The sequence below is a fragment of the Helianthus annuus genome, chromosome 1 (genome assembly GCF_002127325.2).
Source record: "Helianthus annuus cultivar XRQ/B chromosome 1, HanXRQr2.0-SUNRISE, whole genome shotgun sequence".
NCBI classification, from domain to species: Eukaryota; Viridiplantae; Streptophyta; class Magnoliopsida; order Asterales; family Asteraceae; genus Helianthus; species Helianthus annuus.
In genome coordinates, this window is record NC_035433.2 from 78,078,225 (window position 1) to 78,094,117 (window position 15,893).

Below are 15,893 nucleotides of genomic sequence, written 5' to 3' on the forward strand. Positions count from 1 at the left end.
TCTAATATATTAACATTCAAGCTTATTTTTGCGAAAATCAATTCTGTTGACTTTTTAGAACCATGTTTGACTCGACAATTAGCATGCATATAGTGGGATTCAGATAGTGCCCTTTAGAGGGTTTGTTTCCCACATAAATACCAATCTATAACAGGTTTCAATTCGAGAAATGACTGAAAGAAATCCGTTTAATCAGAAAGTCAAAGCTTAAGAACACACAGTTTGACCTTTAGCAATAATCAACGTAATAACGGATTAGAGAACGAATTGAAAGCTTACAAAGGTCCTAAAGATGTTTAGTGAGCACTAGAATTCGTCCTTGATGATCAGATTAACTCCAGAAAGCCTGGCTTGAAAGTTCTTGAGAGCTCTTGAGAGAAATGAGTTTTTTTGATCAATGCAAATGTCCAAAATGTGGCCTTGTAATCTGATTTAAAGATGAAATTCGTGGGTTACTGTTGCCTAGCCATGCATGGCTTCTAATTGGTGCAAAAGGAGGCAAGAACCAGCTGTTTACCACTCATTTTCGGACCCAAATCACCCAAATACGATTTTCTGCTCGCTGGCAGCCCCATGCGGCCCGCTTGGGCTTTACCAGGCGGGTCGCCTGATCCTGGTTCAGCCAAACTTCCTTCAGTTTTGGCAGAAATGGTCCCTGAGCTTGTACGCGATGTTTCGGCTACTTTTCTCGACCCGTAAACCCCCAAACTTGGTTTTTAAGAACCTTAGGACTTTTACCAACATGGAAATGTCCTCGGAACATTTTGCGCTCAACCGAAAAAGCCCTGAAATTCGACGTTGACGCTTTTAGTCCTTCAAGTACGGTTTTGGCCATAACTTTCTCATACGTTGACGAAACTTCATGAAATTTTTACCACATATTCTAGTGAGTATATTTTAGCTTTACAAAGCTTCGGGTCTGCCAAAAGTTCACTCAGAGGTATAAATTAAACATGTTGACACTTTTGGCCCTATAGTTTGAAATACTTCACTTTTAGGCAATTTCCGCGTCGTATGATCCATGAACCATCCGTTTAAGGTTATAAACATTATGTGGGGTTATCATAGAGCCTATTTATCCATTGTTGACACTTTGGACCCTTACGTTCCATAGTTTTCACTGTTTGTCACTTTTAGTCCCTCTAAAGTATGTTTTCACATAACGGAACCTTATGACACGTGTCAAGACATTTTTGGACGAAATTTTTCGAGGTGTTACAAGCTGGTACTAATCATGGTCAGCTGTTTCACACAAAACTACATATATTTTTGTCAACTTGTCATATAAACATTTCTGATGCAACTACGAATTAAAACAATGATACACCAGATTCGCTTTTACCTCACTTGGTGTATCTTCGCAATTCGAGAATGTCAGCACATAAATTCTTATCATTTACTCATTCGAAAGTTGACAGGTCATTTTCATCTCCAAGTTGTTGATTTTGAGTTCATATAGCGGAGGCTATGGTTTGTGAAAACTCGTTTGCCTATCGTGACCGATTGTTTGAGAATCCTATTGGATAAAACCCTTTTTGTGGAACCCCTGTAACTGGATTACACTAGATTATACGTCAATGCGTCTTGTACCTTTGACACCAAATGCTAAAGGCACATACCTTCTAACCATTGGATTCATGTTGTTATATATTCTTGGACTCACCTGATGTGAATAAGGCTTGTTTCGGTTTGGCGACTATTTGCCTGGTATTATTTGTATACATACACGCATCATGAAACCCTAAGGAGTTAAGGTAGTACAAATTCCGAGGACGAAATTTTCTTAACGGGGGGAGAATGTGACAACCCTCAAAATTACAGGTACTATACAATTAATTAATTCTAATTATGTGCTTAATAACTGTGCGTAATAACAACTGACACTTTAAACTGCTTACTGATTTATGTTACAAACATACATGTGCATCACTCTACATACAGTCACTCCATTTATTTCATACAGACTCTTAGTGACAGACCTGAGGCACAAAACACAGTTAGCACAGTGAGCGGATAACTCAGACACATGCTGACAATGCCAGCACATAGACAGACACTATACTGAGGCCAGTATGAGCCAGGGATAGAGTACTACACTGGTATGGAGTGTAGGGAAGTGAGGACCATAAGACTATGTCACTAGGTGATAGTTTGAGTGCCGGGAAGTGCCTAAAACTCATTTTAAGTACAGAATTCTGCATTTTCATCAACAGGTCAGCTTTTAACATACTCGTATTACACAGAGAACTGACTAAATGGTCCTGAACGCTTTCCTAAGTGTTGGAATTAATTTCGTTACAAAAAGATGCATAAAAGACACTATGCGGTACAATTAAACGCTTTAACGGAACAATACGTAACCGAACAACCGGACATTACCCGGGACACCAAAATTTTGTCAGAAACATTATTTTACTATTCTTAAGTAATTATGGTCACAAAAATCCCCACACACTATAGAAACATGACATACACCCACTATTCTAGAAAATACCCGTAACCTCCTAATTATTTACCTACTAACTATAAAAATTTACAATTAACCCCCCCCCCCTCACTAATTCTCGGCTCACATGGGGGGACCCACCCTCAATCATTTCAAATCCCCTACTAAATATTCCCCTTAATTTTGATTGGGAGGTGATCTTGCCAAGAAATCATCATGATGGCATATAGGTTGGGTTAGAGATTTACCTCATCATTCCATCTTCACCAACAAGTCACTCCACCATTTTCCTTCACTCTCTCTCTCCCTCTTGGCTGATTATATCCGCCACCACCACCATCATTTCAACATTCACTCCTTTGATTCATTTTTAAGTCTAAAACAAGTGTTAGAAAGAAGCCTTGTGGAGTTTGGAGCATTAGAGCCTTGAAGGAGCATCACCACTTGCATTCTCACACCTCTTTCACCATCATTTCTTGTTCACAAGTTCATCCCTAGCTCCTGTGCTAGTTGTAAGTCTTCGATTTAACTCTTGAATCATTTCTACGTTGATTGTTCGAAACATTGTTGTTTGAAGCTTAAAATAAGAACACAAAGAGAAAGTGAACAAGGAACCTAAACACAAACTTATATAATGATAAAATCTGGTTGGATTATGTTGGTATAAGTATGCCTGTTGTTCGATCATTGATTTCTCGATAAACCCGTTGTTAGAACAATCGTTGACGCGTTTTTAGTAACTTTTACATTGTAAACAGCAAGCTGATTGGTATTTCCAGCCAAATTCAACAGGCTGTAACTGGACCATTTTAAATTGAAAAACTGATTTTCTGAAGCCTAAATTATGTATTTTTGAATAACCGAGCAAATGGCACTGGAATCGAAATTTTTCGAGGTCGTTTACTATTTTTAAAAGACTATTTTTGGACAGCAGCTCAAGCTGTGTTTTTACTGCAGAAAAAGTGTGTTGTATTCGGAGTCATAACTTAAAACCTGAGTAGAATCAACTCATGGAATTTTTACAGTAGATGGTCACTGTTGTCACGGTGATCCTCCAACTGGAATTTCGTCAATCGGACTTACGATTAATTTTTAGTGAATTATTCCGTAAACTGCAATCAGAAAGTAACAAATCTGATTGTAGTCGGGTAAATAAATTCCTATTAAATATTGGTAACGAACTGGACCCCAATATTTTTACATAATAAATTTCAGAACATATATGACATTCTGTAAAAATTTGAGAATTTTTGGAAAAGGTTAACTATTTTATAAAAATCCTCGAAAACAGTCCAGTTTTGATTGATGAAGCTGAAATAAAGGAAGTAATGCTTTGTATGTCTATATGTCGGTTTGATTATTGAAAATGAACTACGGGATATACGTAAAAGAAAATGATATGCTTTGAAGCATGGACACCTCTATTTACAAGGGAGACTATGATGAAATTTTCCGAAAATCCTAACACTTGATAAATATTTTTGAGACGGGTGTTTACTAGTACACTTTAGATTTTGTTTTCAAAAATAAAACTCGTCATAATATTTATCACAAAATACAAAGTATCGGAGGTTGGTTTCATACATGAATATGGTTAAATATATATTCTCTAAAAGGGACTTAAAAATATATTTCCGGCATCCCATCCTTGGGAAGGAAACGCGTATATAAGATACTTTGGAAGTATTGATACTAGAATATGGAATGAACAAATATTCCAACACGACATATGATTAAGTTGAAATATTAATTATTTTGACAAATAATTATCACTCGAAATAATATAAGAAACGTAACTCAAAAACATAAACACTGAGACAAGGCACGACCCGTTCGTCTAATAGACGTTAGACCATTGTAGGTAGTCGTGTTTGCTGAGGAGATTTGGGTTACTCATACATACAGACATTTTTACAAAGGTTTATACATACTCACTTACACATGAACTCGCTCAACTTTTGTTGATTTTTCAAACTACATGTATTTCAGGGAATTAGTAAATGGATCTGGCGGGCGTTGGAGTTTTTAAGCTGCGTTGTCAATAAAGATGTCATCCAAGTCATTAGGGCTTAGGAGGCGTATCTTAATCCTGGACGAGATACGTGGTCCTAAACTCGGGGTTGCTTTAAAATCTTTTGTTGAGTCTTTTTGAACTCCTTAAAACATGTTATGGTTGGTAACTTGAATTTGGTCTCGTCATTTCAGACAATTATGTTGTACTACTTTTAAACTTAAATTAATGGATGTACATCTACTGGTTTTATCATATAGTGTTGTTATGATCATATGAAATGGTATTAAGAAGTCACACCAATAATCACGCTTCCGCAAAAGTCAGGGTGTGACAAAAACTCCTCGTAACCCTAAACCTCTCATAATTTCATTATACGACGGTTCCAATCATTCTCTAATCATTTTGGCTACACAACACAAATCCCAAATTATCAATCTGGGATCTTTCAACTCTTCAAGAACAAACCCTAGAATCAATCTAAGGTAGTGCTTTAAGTTGTACGGGGTTATTTCTGTCATTTGATTTCATGCAAACCCTAGTTCTCCAAACAATAGTCCTGTGTTTAGTGTTCATGCTGGAATGATTGAATGAATGTGATTGTGAATGAATATGCTTTGTTTGTCAGACACTAGGGATGCCATAAACATGAAAGGATTGCCAAACTGTTGTTGATTATTGTGGATTAAGGTTTTGATCATAGAACTTCAAATTGTAACTGTTACATTGCTAGTTGTGTTAATCTGTGCGTTGATTCTCCAGAAATAGTTGTCAGACTTTGTGAAGTCACAAAGTCCGAGTTTTGAATGATATCCGAGTTTTATAATATACTTATGTTGTCCGAGTATATGTATCTACATAATGTGTGGTCAGAGTTTATTAAATCCGAGTTTTTTTAAAAGAATAAAGGGTTCCGAGCCTATGTGATTATGGCACTGCCCGAACTTAATAATAATACACACATATATCCGAGGTTATGTATTGTGGTTCGAATTAGTAAACAACAGAAAAAGGAGGTTCCGGATTTCTTAAATTCGAGTTTATGGAATATGAACATAGTCCGAATTTATGCTTAATTGTATATATACACATATCCGCACATAAGGTGTCCGGGTTTAGGAAATGGGGTCCGGGTTTCCTTCATTGGGTCCGGGGTTCCCTCCTTGAGTCAGGATTTCTTGAATATAGTGGGCCAAGTTGATGGGCTACAGGGTTTATTTAATTAATTATTTTGCTTATAAATTCTTAATGAAACCGTGTGAAATTAATATGTATTATATGAAATTGATGTCCGGAATTGTTGAATGTATGGGTCCGAGTTTGGATACTTTACAATATATAAATTCCGAGTTTAGATAGTTTCCTGATTGTCAGAATTTATATTAAGATAGGGTCCGACTATATGGAACCAATGGGCCAGGCCCGTATTATGTTGGATGTCCGGTTTTATGAAATGCATTCCATGTTCCGAATTAATTAGAAACCCTGCCATTTGGACTTGAGTGGAAATGCATGTGCGAATTTAATTATATAAACAAGTGGGGCTGAGATTTGTATATATTCTGGAATAAAGGTATGTAATGCATAGTTGGGCCGATAATATGTATTAATGGTGGGACGATGATATATAGCAATCTGTGGGCCTAGTGTACAGCAACTTTTGGGCTGGGTATTTTGAGTGGAAAGGTCCGGATATATTATAATTCTTGGTGGTAGGATACATGGGTTACATATGTTCCGAACTTATATAATAATCCAAGTATATTTAGATTATAACGACTCAAGTCATGAGAATTGTACGTGTTTCTCATAACCAACTGCATGTCACCAACTCGGCAACATACTGTTACTGCTACTGTATGATAACTTGTTAAATTTGTAAACCTAAACACTGTTGTTTGGACAATTAGGGATTGCATAGACTTGCATACTTGCATACTTACATTTATTGTACATCAGGACGCGTGTAACGGACCTATCACTTTATTAACGCTAAAAGCACGTTAACATATACCGAGCAAATTAAGGTGAGTTCACTACTCTTTCACAAGCATGCGTCCCCCCCCCCCGAGGGGGGGGGACAAACTAATATTCCTGGGAGGAATACTTTTAAAACGTTGTAGTTTAAATTCGATGTTAGTTAATAAACTCAAACTCTATCACGAAAGTCCCTACTTACTACCGAGCTAGTTGCCTGGGAGGCAACGTGGTATTAGTTGATAGCGCTATTAGGCTTGACAAACCGCAAACCGTGTTGGGAGCCGGGCGTGAACTAATGACCTTAAACACTTGTATCAATGCTGATAGACATTGATGAGGGCACAACAAACATGACAGCCATTCGGTATCGAGTTTATTATTCTTGGCATGTCTTTAAACTAAACACTTACATGATTTACGTTAAACAAAATTGTGACCTCGCCAACTTTTTGTTAACACACTTTTCTGCATGCTTACAGGTCATTAGATAGATCATGCTTTGGAACTTGCAGTTTATGGAGCGAGGAGTGTCATGAGGCGGGTTGCTTGATGAATAATTAATGTTATGCTTATTCTTTTTAAAAAAAATTTGGTTTTGAATGTTTAAACAATTACAAATGCTTTCGCTGAACATATACATTGTTGAAACATTTAGTATTGAAATGCACTATTCATGTTGGACATGATGATTGTGTTTATTCTTAATTACTATTAGTTCGACATGATTAGTGACTAGATGCTGGTACGTCACACGCCTCGCGGTAAAATTCGCATGTGGTATTTTGGGGGCGTGATATTATGTGTTTGCAAAAAAAATCTTGATATTATGAAAAACTATAAAATAAAATAATTAATAATGATACATTATTTCGTGTATCACATGGGTAACTAACCTAATATATCTATTTATTTATATCTATCTATATATATATATATATATATACTATATAATAAAAGAAAATGTTTGGGTGACACTTGCTATCAGTCTAGACTATCATCAAATTCAAAATTATGTTCATTAAATTAAAATATTATAAAAGGAAAGAATAGTATTAATAGTTATCATTTACAAGTGATTTCTATAAACTTTCAAATATTTAATGATGTTGATGGTTTGAATAGCAAAATTGTGTCAAATAATACAAGAACAAAAAACAAGTTAGCATTAAAAGAACCCAAATTTTAGTACTTAATTTTTGTTTTTATTAATATCTTTTAAGTATACAATTGTAAATTTAATTAATTTAACCGTGTTAAAATGATATTTAAATGACCATGTACACTTAAATTGAATTAACATTTATCAATTACAAAATGTTAAGACAGAGTTGAAAAAAATCTATATATATTTAAAAATTTAGTTATATGAACTTTTTTACAACCTTCATAATGAGCCTCTTAAATACATCTTTTAAGGTTCATTAATTTAGTTATATCAACTTTTTTACAACCTTCATTTTTTAAGGTTCATTAATGATACTATATTTAGGTTAGCCACACAACTCTAAAATATGTATTTAAATCAAATTAAAAGAATTAAACTTTTTTATAAATCATGTGGTGTCCAAAGCCATATAAATGAACCATCACATTCATAATTAATAGTGTACAAGTGGTAGGTTATAAAACATTTCCCAAGGATACTTGCAAAAATTAAGTAATTACAATTTATAGTGCTTATGGTACAACACTTAATTACCTTAGTCAGGGGGCATAATTGTCCTTCTCATTATCGTCTTTAAGGGCCATAAGTCCAAGTAATTCAAATAATTCACATAAGAGTAGTTCATTAATAATTCAATTAATAAAGGATGATTTATCTAATCCAAATAATAAAGACAGTGACATCAACCATCGTAACCGAACCTTCAAACAATACATCATCATCCAAATAATAAAGACAGTGACATCAATCATCTTCTTCATCGTAACCGAACCATTTCATCTTTTAAACATCTTCCAATAAATCGAATCATATAACATTAATGGTAACCGATACTTAATGGGTTGATTAATGGCTTCAGCTGATAAATCGGTATAAATGCCACTCCGTAACAAACATGGGAACCTTTTCACACTCATACCCGCTCACGAGTTCGCTTCTTGACTCGCATGTGTTTCATCAGAATCTAATCGGACTTCAGAAGTTACGACTGAATTCATACAGTCCATTCTCTTTTCTAAAGCAGGTACCATTTTTTTCCTTAGATCGTTCCATGTTCAATTTTTAGTGCTTTTGATTTATACTATATTATAAAGCATTTCATAAGGATGACGGTAAAATTTAAGTAATTGCAAGTTTTTATGCTTACAGTACAATACTAAATGGGTTAATTTTTGGGTAAAATGGTTATTTAACGTGAATACTATTTTAATTTTTTACAATTTATTATAAATTTAAGTTAACACAAAGAGTTAATTAAAATAATGGAATTAAAAGAGTTAATTGAGTTAAGACGCCAGAGAGTCACACCTTTGAACTTCTTTCCTCTTCATCTTCCCCCATGGTTTATGAAGCCAATTAAACCAAAATTTATTACAATCATCCTACATATAAAAACCAATTCAAGAAACTCTAACTACAAGCTAGGATACCAAAAGTCGCTTTAAAATTAATTAAATTGCATTGTTTTATTGTGCCTCTTTGAATATCCCTGTCATTTAATATCATTCATTAGGATATGATTAATTTGTAGACAGTTGAACGATCTTTGGTTATGCTATAAGATTGCCGGTTTTGTTATGTTTGTAGGTTCATAGTTTCCTTTCCTCCTCTATTGCCATGGCCAGCCCCTTTAGTTTGCAAACGTCCGACGGTGGTACAAGCAGTCATATGTTCCTTAGTGAACTCCGTGAAGGGAGCACCGAACCTATCATGATAATGGTTTGTAGAAAATGGGACGTGACACGTGTTAACGGCAAGTACATGAGCATCGACTATATTGTCACTGACATAAAGGTAGTTTTTTACGCTCTGCTATCCCACATTCTTGCGCTTTTCTACTTTTGATTCTGAAACAAAAATTTACGCCTTTATTTACGCAGGGAGGTGTGATGCATTGCACCGCAAGGAATAACATTGCCCACTATTTCTTTGACAAACTCAAAGAGGGCGGTGTATATTTGGTCAATAGTTTCGCCGTGTAATTGTGCATATTTATTTTTGGATAACCGTCTACATAAATATTTCGTGCTTTTCCTTCGCAGGCTTGCTTATGCAGATTCGGATTCAGAAGAAACAGTTGACAGTGACCCACATGAAAGGTATACCGTCTGCACTTAGTGTTAGTAATGAAAACCCGTACTACTTTTCGATGCATATATACGTAAACATATTATACCATTTTTAATAGTTTTCTTTAAGTTATTTCACTGCAGTCAGTTGGCTGGTGATGGGATTGGGGATGACGGTGGCATGCGTTAGCTAAAGTTTGGTCTATGTGTTATCCAATAAGATAGGAAGGCGTGCGAGAGTTTATGCGTTTTTCCTTTTTCTGTTTCATGTTTTTTTTCTTGGAAGACATCTTTTTTCACTTCTTTTTGGCCGGCAAGTTTTGCCAAGGAAACAACTTATGGTCCATGGTTTAGTAAAGTTTAAGCACGCCCCTTTGTAGGTGTATTGTCTTACATGTTATGCACCGGCCGTGTCAGACGTCTTACCACGAACAAACAATAACTATTATGCATGCCGTGCATCGCACGGGCTTTCTCCCTAGTGTTTTTCAAAAATTAACTTAAATGTTAAGTTTATAAATGTCACTTCAAAGTTCAACTTTTTTAAAAGAGATAATTAACTTAACATGTTAAGTTTACAAATGTAACTTCAAAGTTCAACTTTTTTAAAAGAGATATATGTTAACATATAACATTACATGTTGTTATTCAAAACGTATATTACTTGGTTTTATTAACCGATATAATAAACATATTTTTTAAACATAATCTATATTTATCCTATTTGTGTAATATACCAGATTCTAACATAGTATATAATAATATCAATGAGTGTAGAGTTCACTATGTCGTCACATATATACAATGAAAATACAAACTACTTTTTAGTTATTTTGATTTGTAACAAATGATAAAACTAAATAAATGGTTTCCTTTTTAATAAGTTAATTATTTTCCAAAATTATACCTTTTAACAAATTAATTAGAGAATATATAAAAAAGCACGTAATATAAATATTTAGTATACGAAGTTTGGTACATGCATGGATATTTGCCGAAGTCTAGTGGTGGAAAGTGCTTGAGTTCTTGAAAGAGGCTCAGGTTCGATTCCCACTCACTGCAAGTGAGGTGGTAAGGTTTACCCACCTTGGTGGGGTTCCTGACCGGGGTCACGGGTTCGAGCCTGGCAGTCGGGATTAAGTTTTCACGAGGTGCGAGGAAGGGCTCTGCACTGCACTCCCCCTCATTCGAACCCGAGTGACTGTGCTTCCGATAAAAAGGGTTGAAGCGCAGTCGGTAGTGGATTTCCAATCGATCTACACCTTTCAAAAAAAAAAAAATAATTCATTCAGTATTCAATAAATAAAGATTTAATAGATAACTAAATCAAATAGTACTACATATCTATATCTATATCTATATCTATACTATATAATAAAAGAAACCAATAAAGGGACACATGTCATTCATTGAAGCTATCAATTAAAAGATAATTATAAAATTTAATTTAATATAAATTTAAACAATTCGTATAGGAGATAATCTAATATTTTAAAATATTTATCAGATTTAATAATAATAATATTATTATTATAAAATAATTTAGTAACATTAAAGATGTTATTTTGGAGATTAAAACGGAGCTATAGACGGAAAAAATATGGATAAGTTGGTAGGGAAATATCATTAAGAATATAGAGATTAGAAATAACTTAGGTAAAATTAATTAATGTTAACGAGTCAAAAAAATTTTAGGAGTCAAATCATGTAAAAAATGATTACGTACACCAAGAAAAGTAGTCACCAGATATATTTTTTTATTAAATTCATTTAACCTGTGTAATAAACGTGATTTTTTAAAGATATAACATTTTTATTTTTTACCATACAAAATTACATTTATGCAACTCGTGTAATACACGGGGTTTTTAAAAATATAACTTTTTTTTATTATGCAGTATATAAAATTAGATTTATTCAATCCATATAATACATAGAGTTTATAAAGATATAATTTTTTATTGTTCGATATATAAAATTACATGTGCTTAACCCATATAACACACACACATGAGATTCTTAAAATGTAACTTTTTTCATTATTTAATATATAAAATTAAATTTACTCAACCCGTACAATACACGGGGTTTCTAAAAATACAATATTTTTTTATTATTTAATATATAAAAAATTACGTTTATTCACCCATATAATAAACAAGATTTTTAATTATATATTGTTTTATTATTTGATAAATAAAATTATATTTATTCAACCTGTATAATAAACAAGATTTTTAAAGATATATATATTTTTATATTGTTTGTTATATAAAAATACATTTAATCAACCCGTGTAATACACGGGGTTCTAAGCTAGTATAAAATATTTGAAAATTTGATTCGATAAACGTTGATAATTGATAATTGATAAACAATAATAGATAACGAAATCAAATAGTACTTGTATATAAATATTTGAAAACCAATATCGTAGTCTGATGTAAACGAAATTATGGGAAAGATGATAGATAATATTCGCTTTTTGATAGGATAAACCTTAGCATCGATTTTAAAAATATTATATAAAATATATAGTCGGTGAAGGAACTGCATGCATATATAAGAGTAGAAATTCTAAAGTTATTAACTATACGCAGATACTAATATATAACTTACCCCACACATTTCAAATCCCTGCTTAGCTTACAACAACTATGGCGCCTCAGTCAAAGAACGTTTATTGGGATCCACCTAATTCGGGCTGGCTCAAACTCAATACTGACGGGAGTTCGTTAGGAAATCCAGGGCAATCGAGTTATGGAGGGGTTATAAGGAACGAGTGTGGTGAATGGGTGTGTGGTTACATCGGAAATATTGGATATGATACAAGTCTTGCTGCTGAAATTTGGGGAATAATGATGGGTTTGCGTTTCATCAAAATCATGGAGTTGAACAATGTTGTGATAGAAACAGATAGTCAGGCTGCCCTTTTACTAATAACAGTGCATGATGTAGATGACAATGATCAACTAAGTTGGATGATTCACTCATGCAAGAAGGATATGGCAAATCTAAGATGTTACATGGTTCATGTGAAAAGAGATAAAAACCGTTGTGCTGATATGATGGCAAGGCTCGGAGGAACACAAGATGAGGACTTTGTTGTCTATGATAATCCGCCTTCGAAGTTGATCCCACTGTTAAACGCGGAAGCAACAACAAGCAAGAGGCTGAGAGGTGTTTTCTTTGAAGAGAGAGTTTAGCATAGCATGGTCTCTTAACTGTTGCCTTTTGTATAAATCCTGAGACTTACTCTTGCATTTGTAAAAAGTAAAAAACTGTTAAACTTAGGCTTTTAATTTGCGTCAAAAATAGAAAACTTAGCTAACAAGTTAAAGGGTCCAAATTGGTCAAACGGGTTGAGAACACTAAAATTTGATGGGTAAAGAAAACGTACCACGGGCATGAGGAAATCTAAAATGATTTCATGTAGGTCCGGCTAGGGGAGGATCTAGTCGTCTAATCCTTGTGTACAAACCACCCCGGTTGTGCGGAATCCAACCGTGATAGCAAACCGAGAACGAACACGTAAATGATAGACACGAGACTCAACGATTAACACCAATGTATTAATACTTGAAAAACAGTTACAACACAATGTTTACAAATGCTCTCTGTAAACTCTCTCTCTAGTTCTCTCGTGTGTGTGTTCTCCCTTTCTATCTTCACATTGGTCTGTTTATATAGTCACCGACCCACAGTACACGACGAAACATGGTCTCGGCGAAACAGAAGAATAGACGAAGAAACAGGATCAATGTCGACGAAACAAGTGTGTTTCGTCGATAACCTCTGTGTTTCGTCGACTTGGGCTTTGGCCCAACAGTTGAGGCCCACCAGCTGTGTTTCGCCGACTTGGTTTCAGCCCAAGGACCAAGTCAAGGTCCTTGATGTCTTGGCCCACATTTGTTGTTGTAGCACACGACGGAGGAATGTCGTGACCTCACTCGAATCACGTCGAGCCGAGTTGCGTCCACAAATATGTATCAACAAACTCCCCCTTGGACGCTACTCGTGAGATTCGTCTTCCATTTCTTCTATGTCGGAGGATCTTTAAAGTCTTCACGTGTTGAAAGCAGAAAGTGTATCAACAAACTCCCTTTTTCGTGTAGGAAGTGTGTTGAGAAACTCCCCCTTAACATAAGCTCCCCCTTGAGTTATGCTCGTGAATGACTTGATCTTCAGTACTTGAGATCCTTGTGGTGTTGATGATGGTCAGCGGCAACTCGATCATCTTTATCTTTTGAGTGCCTTTCACGTCGTGTCTTCATTCCGAAGCTTGTCATCAACCATGTTCTCCTTGCCTTTAGAATCTGCACATGCAAGAAATCTAAACGCGTAATGAGAACAACTGCTTGGAATATAGTTAACATAAACAAACGACACATGTATGACCATATTTCAATCAACTATCGTCCGACAGTTTGAAAGTTTAACAAATTTATCAATTTTAGTTCTTAACTTTCAGAAACTTGCAAATTTCGACCATTTATGAAGATTTAGTCAATTTGGTTTCCGTTCAGGTTTCAGGTAACGAAGACTTGAGATCCAACATCATACAATCGAAAATAAGATAGAAATAAAATCTTTTTGGCTTTTAGAAAGTTTATATTAAAACACACCTAAAATCTTTTTGGAATTTTTTTAATATTTCAAATGTAAGGACAGAAAGCAGTAAATAAATATATACAAAGATGCAGAAACTGAAAGCATTAAATAAATATTTAAAGATATTCTTTTTGCGAGTTTCGAGGGTAAGAGAATCATATTAGTGTACGGTCACGTTAAAACGCTCTTGTTGTTCAATTAGTTCACATTAAGATAAGCATCCTATAACGATTATCGGTATTGTTGTCCACATAAGCTCAAATTATCAGATGTAATCATGGCGAGGGGATACGTTAAGGTATGATTTATACTTACCGCCCGGTGTTCATCCACATCACGACACATTCCCGTATCAAGGTATGCACGAGAGTTCATCTTACCGGTGAGTATACCGATTATCATCTGTTTGGCCGTATATGATGTGAGATACTCACTTATTTTGATTTGAAAACAAGCCCTATGTGATAGAGTCACTTATTGATGAGGAACTTGATTTTCATATGCATGAGGGCACAGGAGCAAGTCCGTGAACAGGTCAGTACTTTCGTACAACAGAGAGAAGAACTTGACTCCCGGATAAATGTGATATTTTATCACTTATTTGTTTGGACATGTAAGTATCATTCCCACGCTGATAAGCAGCATAAAGACCGAATATCTCAGAACCTCGGCAATCTCTCAAACGAAATTTCGGTACTAAGACCATATGCCAATGAATGGTTCCCACCCGGTCTTCAGTCGATTTAGATTTATATCACCCTGCACACTTTAGTCTGATTGTGAGCCTACCGATACATCTTATATAGAGCTGCTTATCGTTTTTCATTTAAGGTTTAAAAGAGATTTCAACAGACCACTGATGTACTATCATTTTCTCTTTTGCTCGCCAGGAAACTCATTTTTGTTTTTCTATTGTTTTTGTGTTTTTGAAATTTTTCGATGTTTTTGGATTTTCAAATTTGGATTGGATTTACTCCCCCTAAAATCAACAACCTAAGATAAAATTAAAAGACACAAAGATATTTACAAAAATGATTTTCCGATGTTGGTTTTACTCTTGCTTGACCTTAATGTTGTTTACCAATAATAAAAAGTCAAATCTTGATTTGTCAAATGCTTTGGTAAAAAGGTCGGCACGTTGGTCATCGGTGTGGACCTTAACAACATCGATTAGCCTTTTATCAAAGCAATCACGTATGAAGTGATATTTGATTTCGATGTGTTTGGTCTTTGAATGCTGCACAGGATTTCTAGTGATCTGTAATGCAGCAAAATTATCAACGTAAATAGGAGTAGTTAGGAATTCAAAACCGTAGTCACGCAATTGTGTTGGATCCACAGGACTTGGGAGCAACAACTTGAGGCAGCAATGTATTCAGCTTTGCATGTTGATGTAGCGACACACGTCTGCTTCTTGCAATGCCATGTGACTAGGCGATTTCCCAAAAACTGACATCCAGCCGTTGTGGATTTGCCGTCGATTTTGCATCCGCCAAAATCAGAATCACTGAAAGCTATCAAGTCAAAGTTATTATCCCTAGGGTACCATAGACCGGTGTCAGGGCAACCCTTCAAATAACGAAAAATCCTTTTTACAGCTGCAAGATGTGA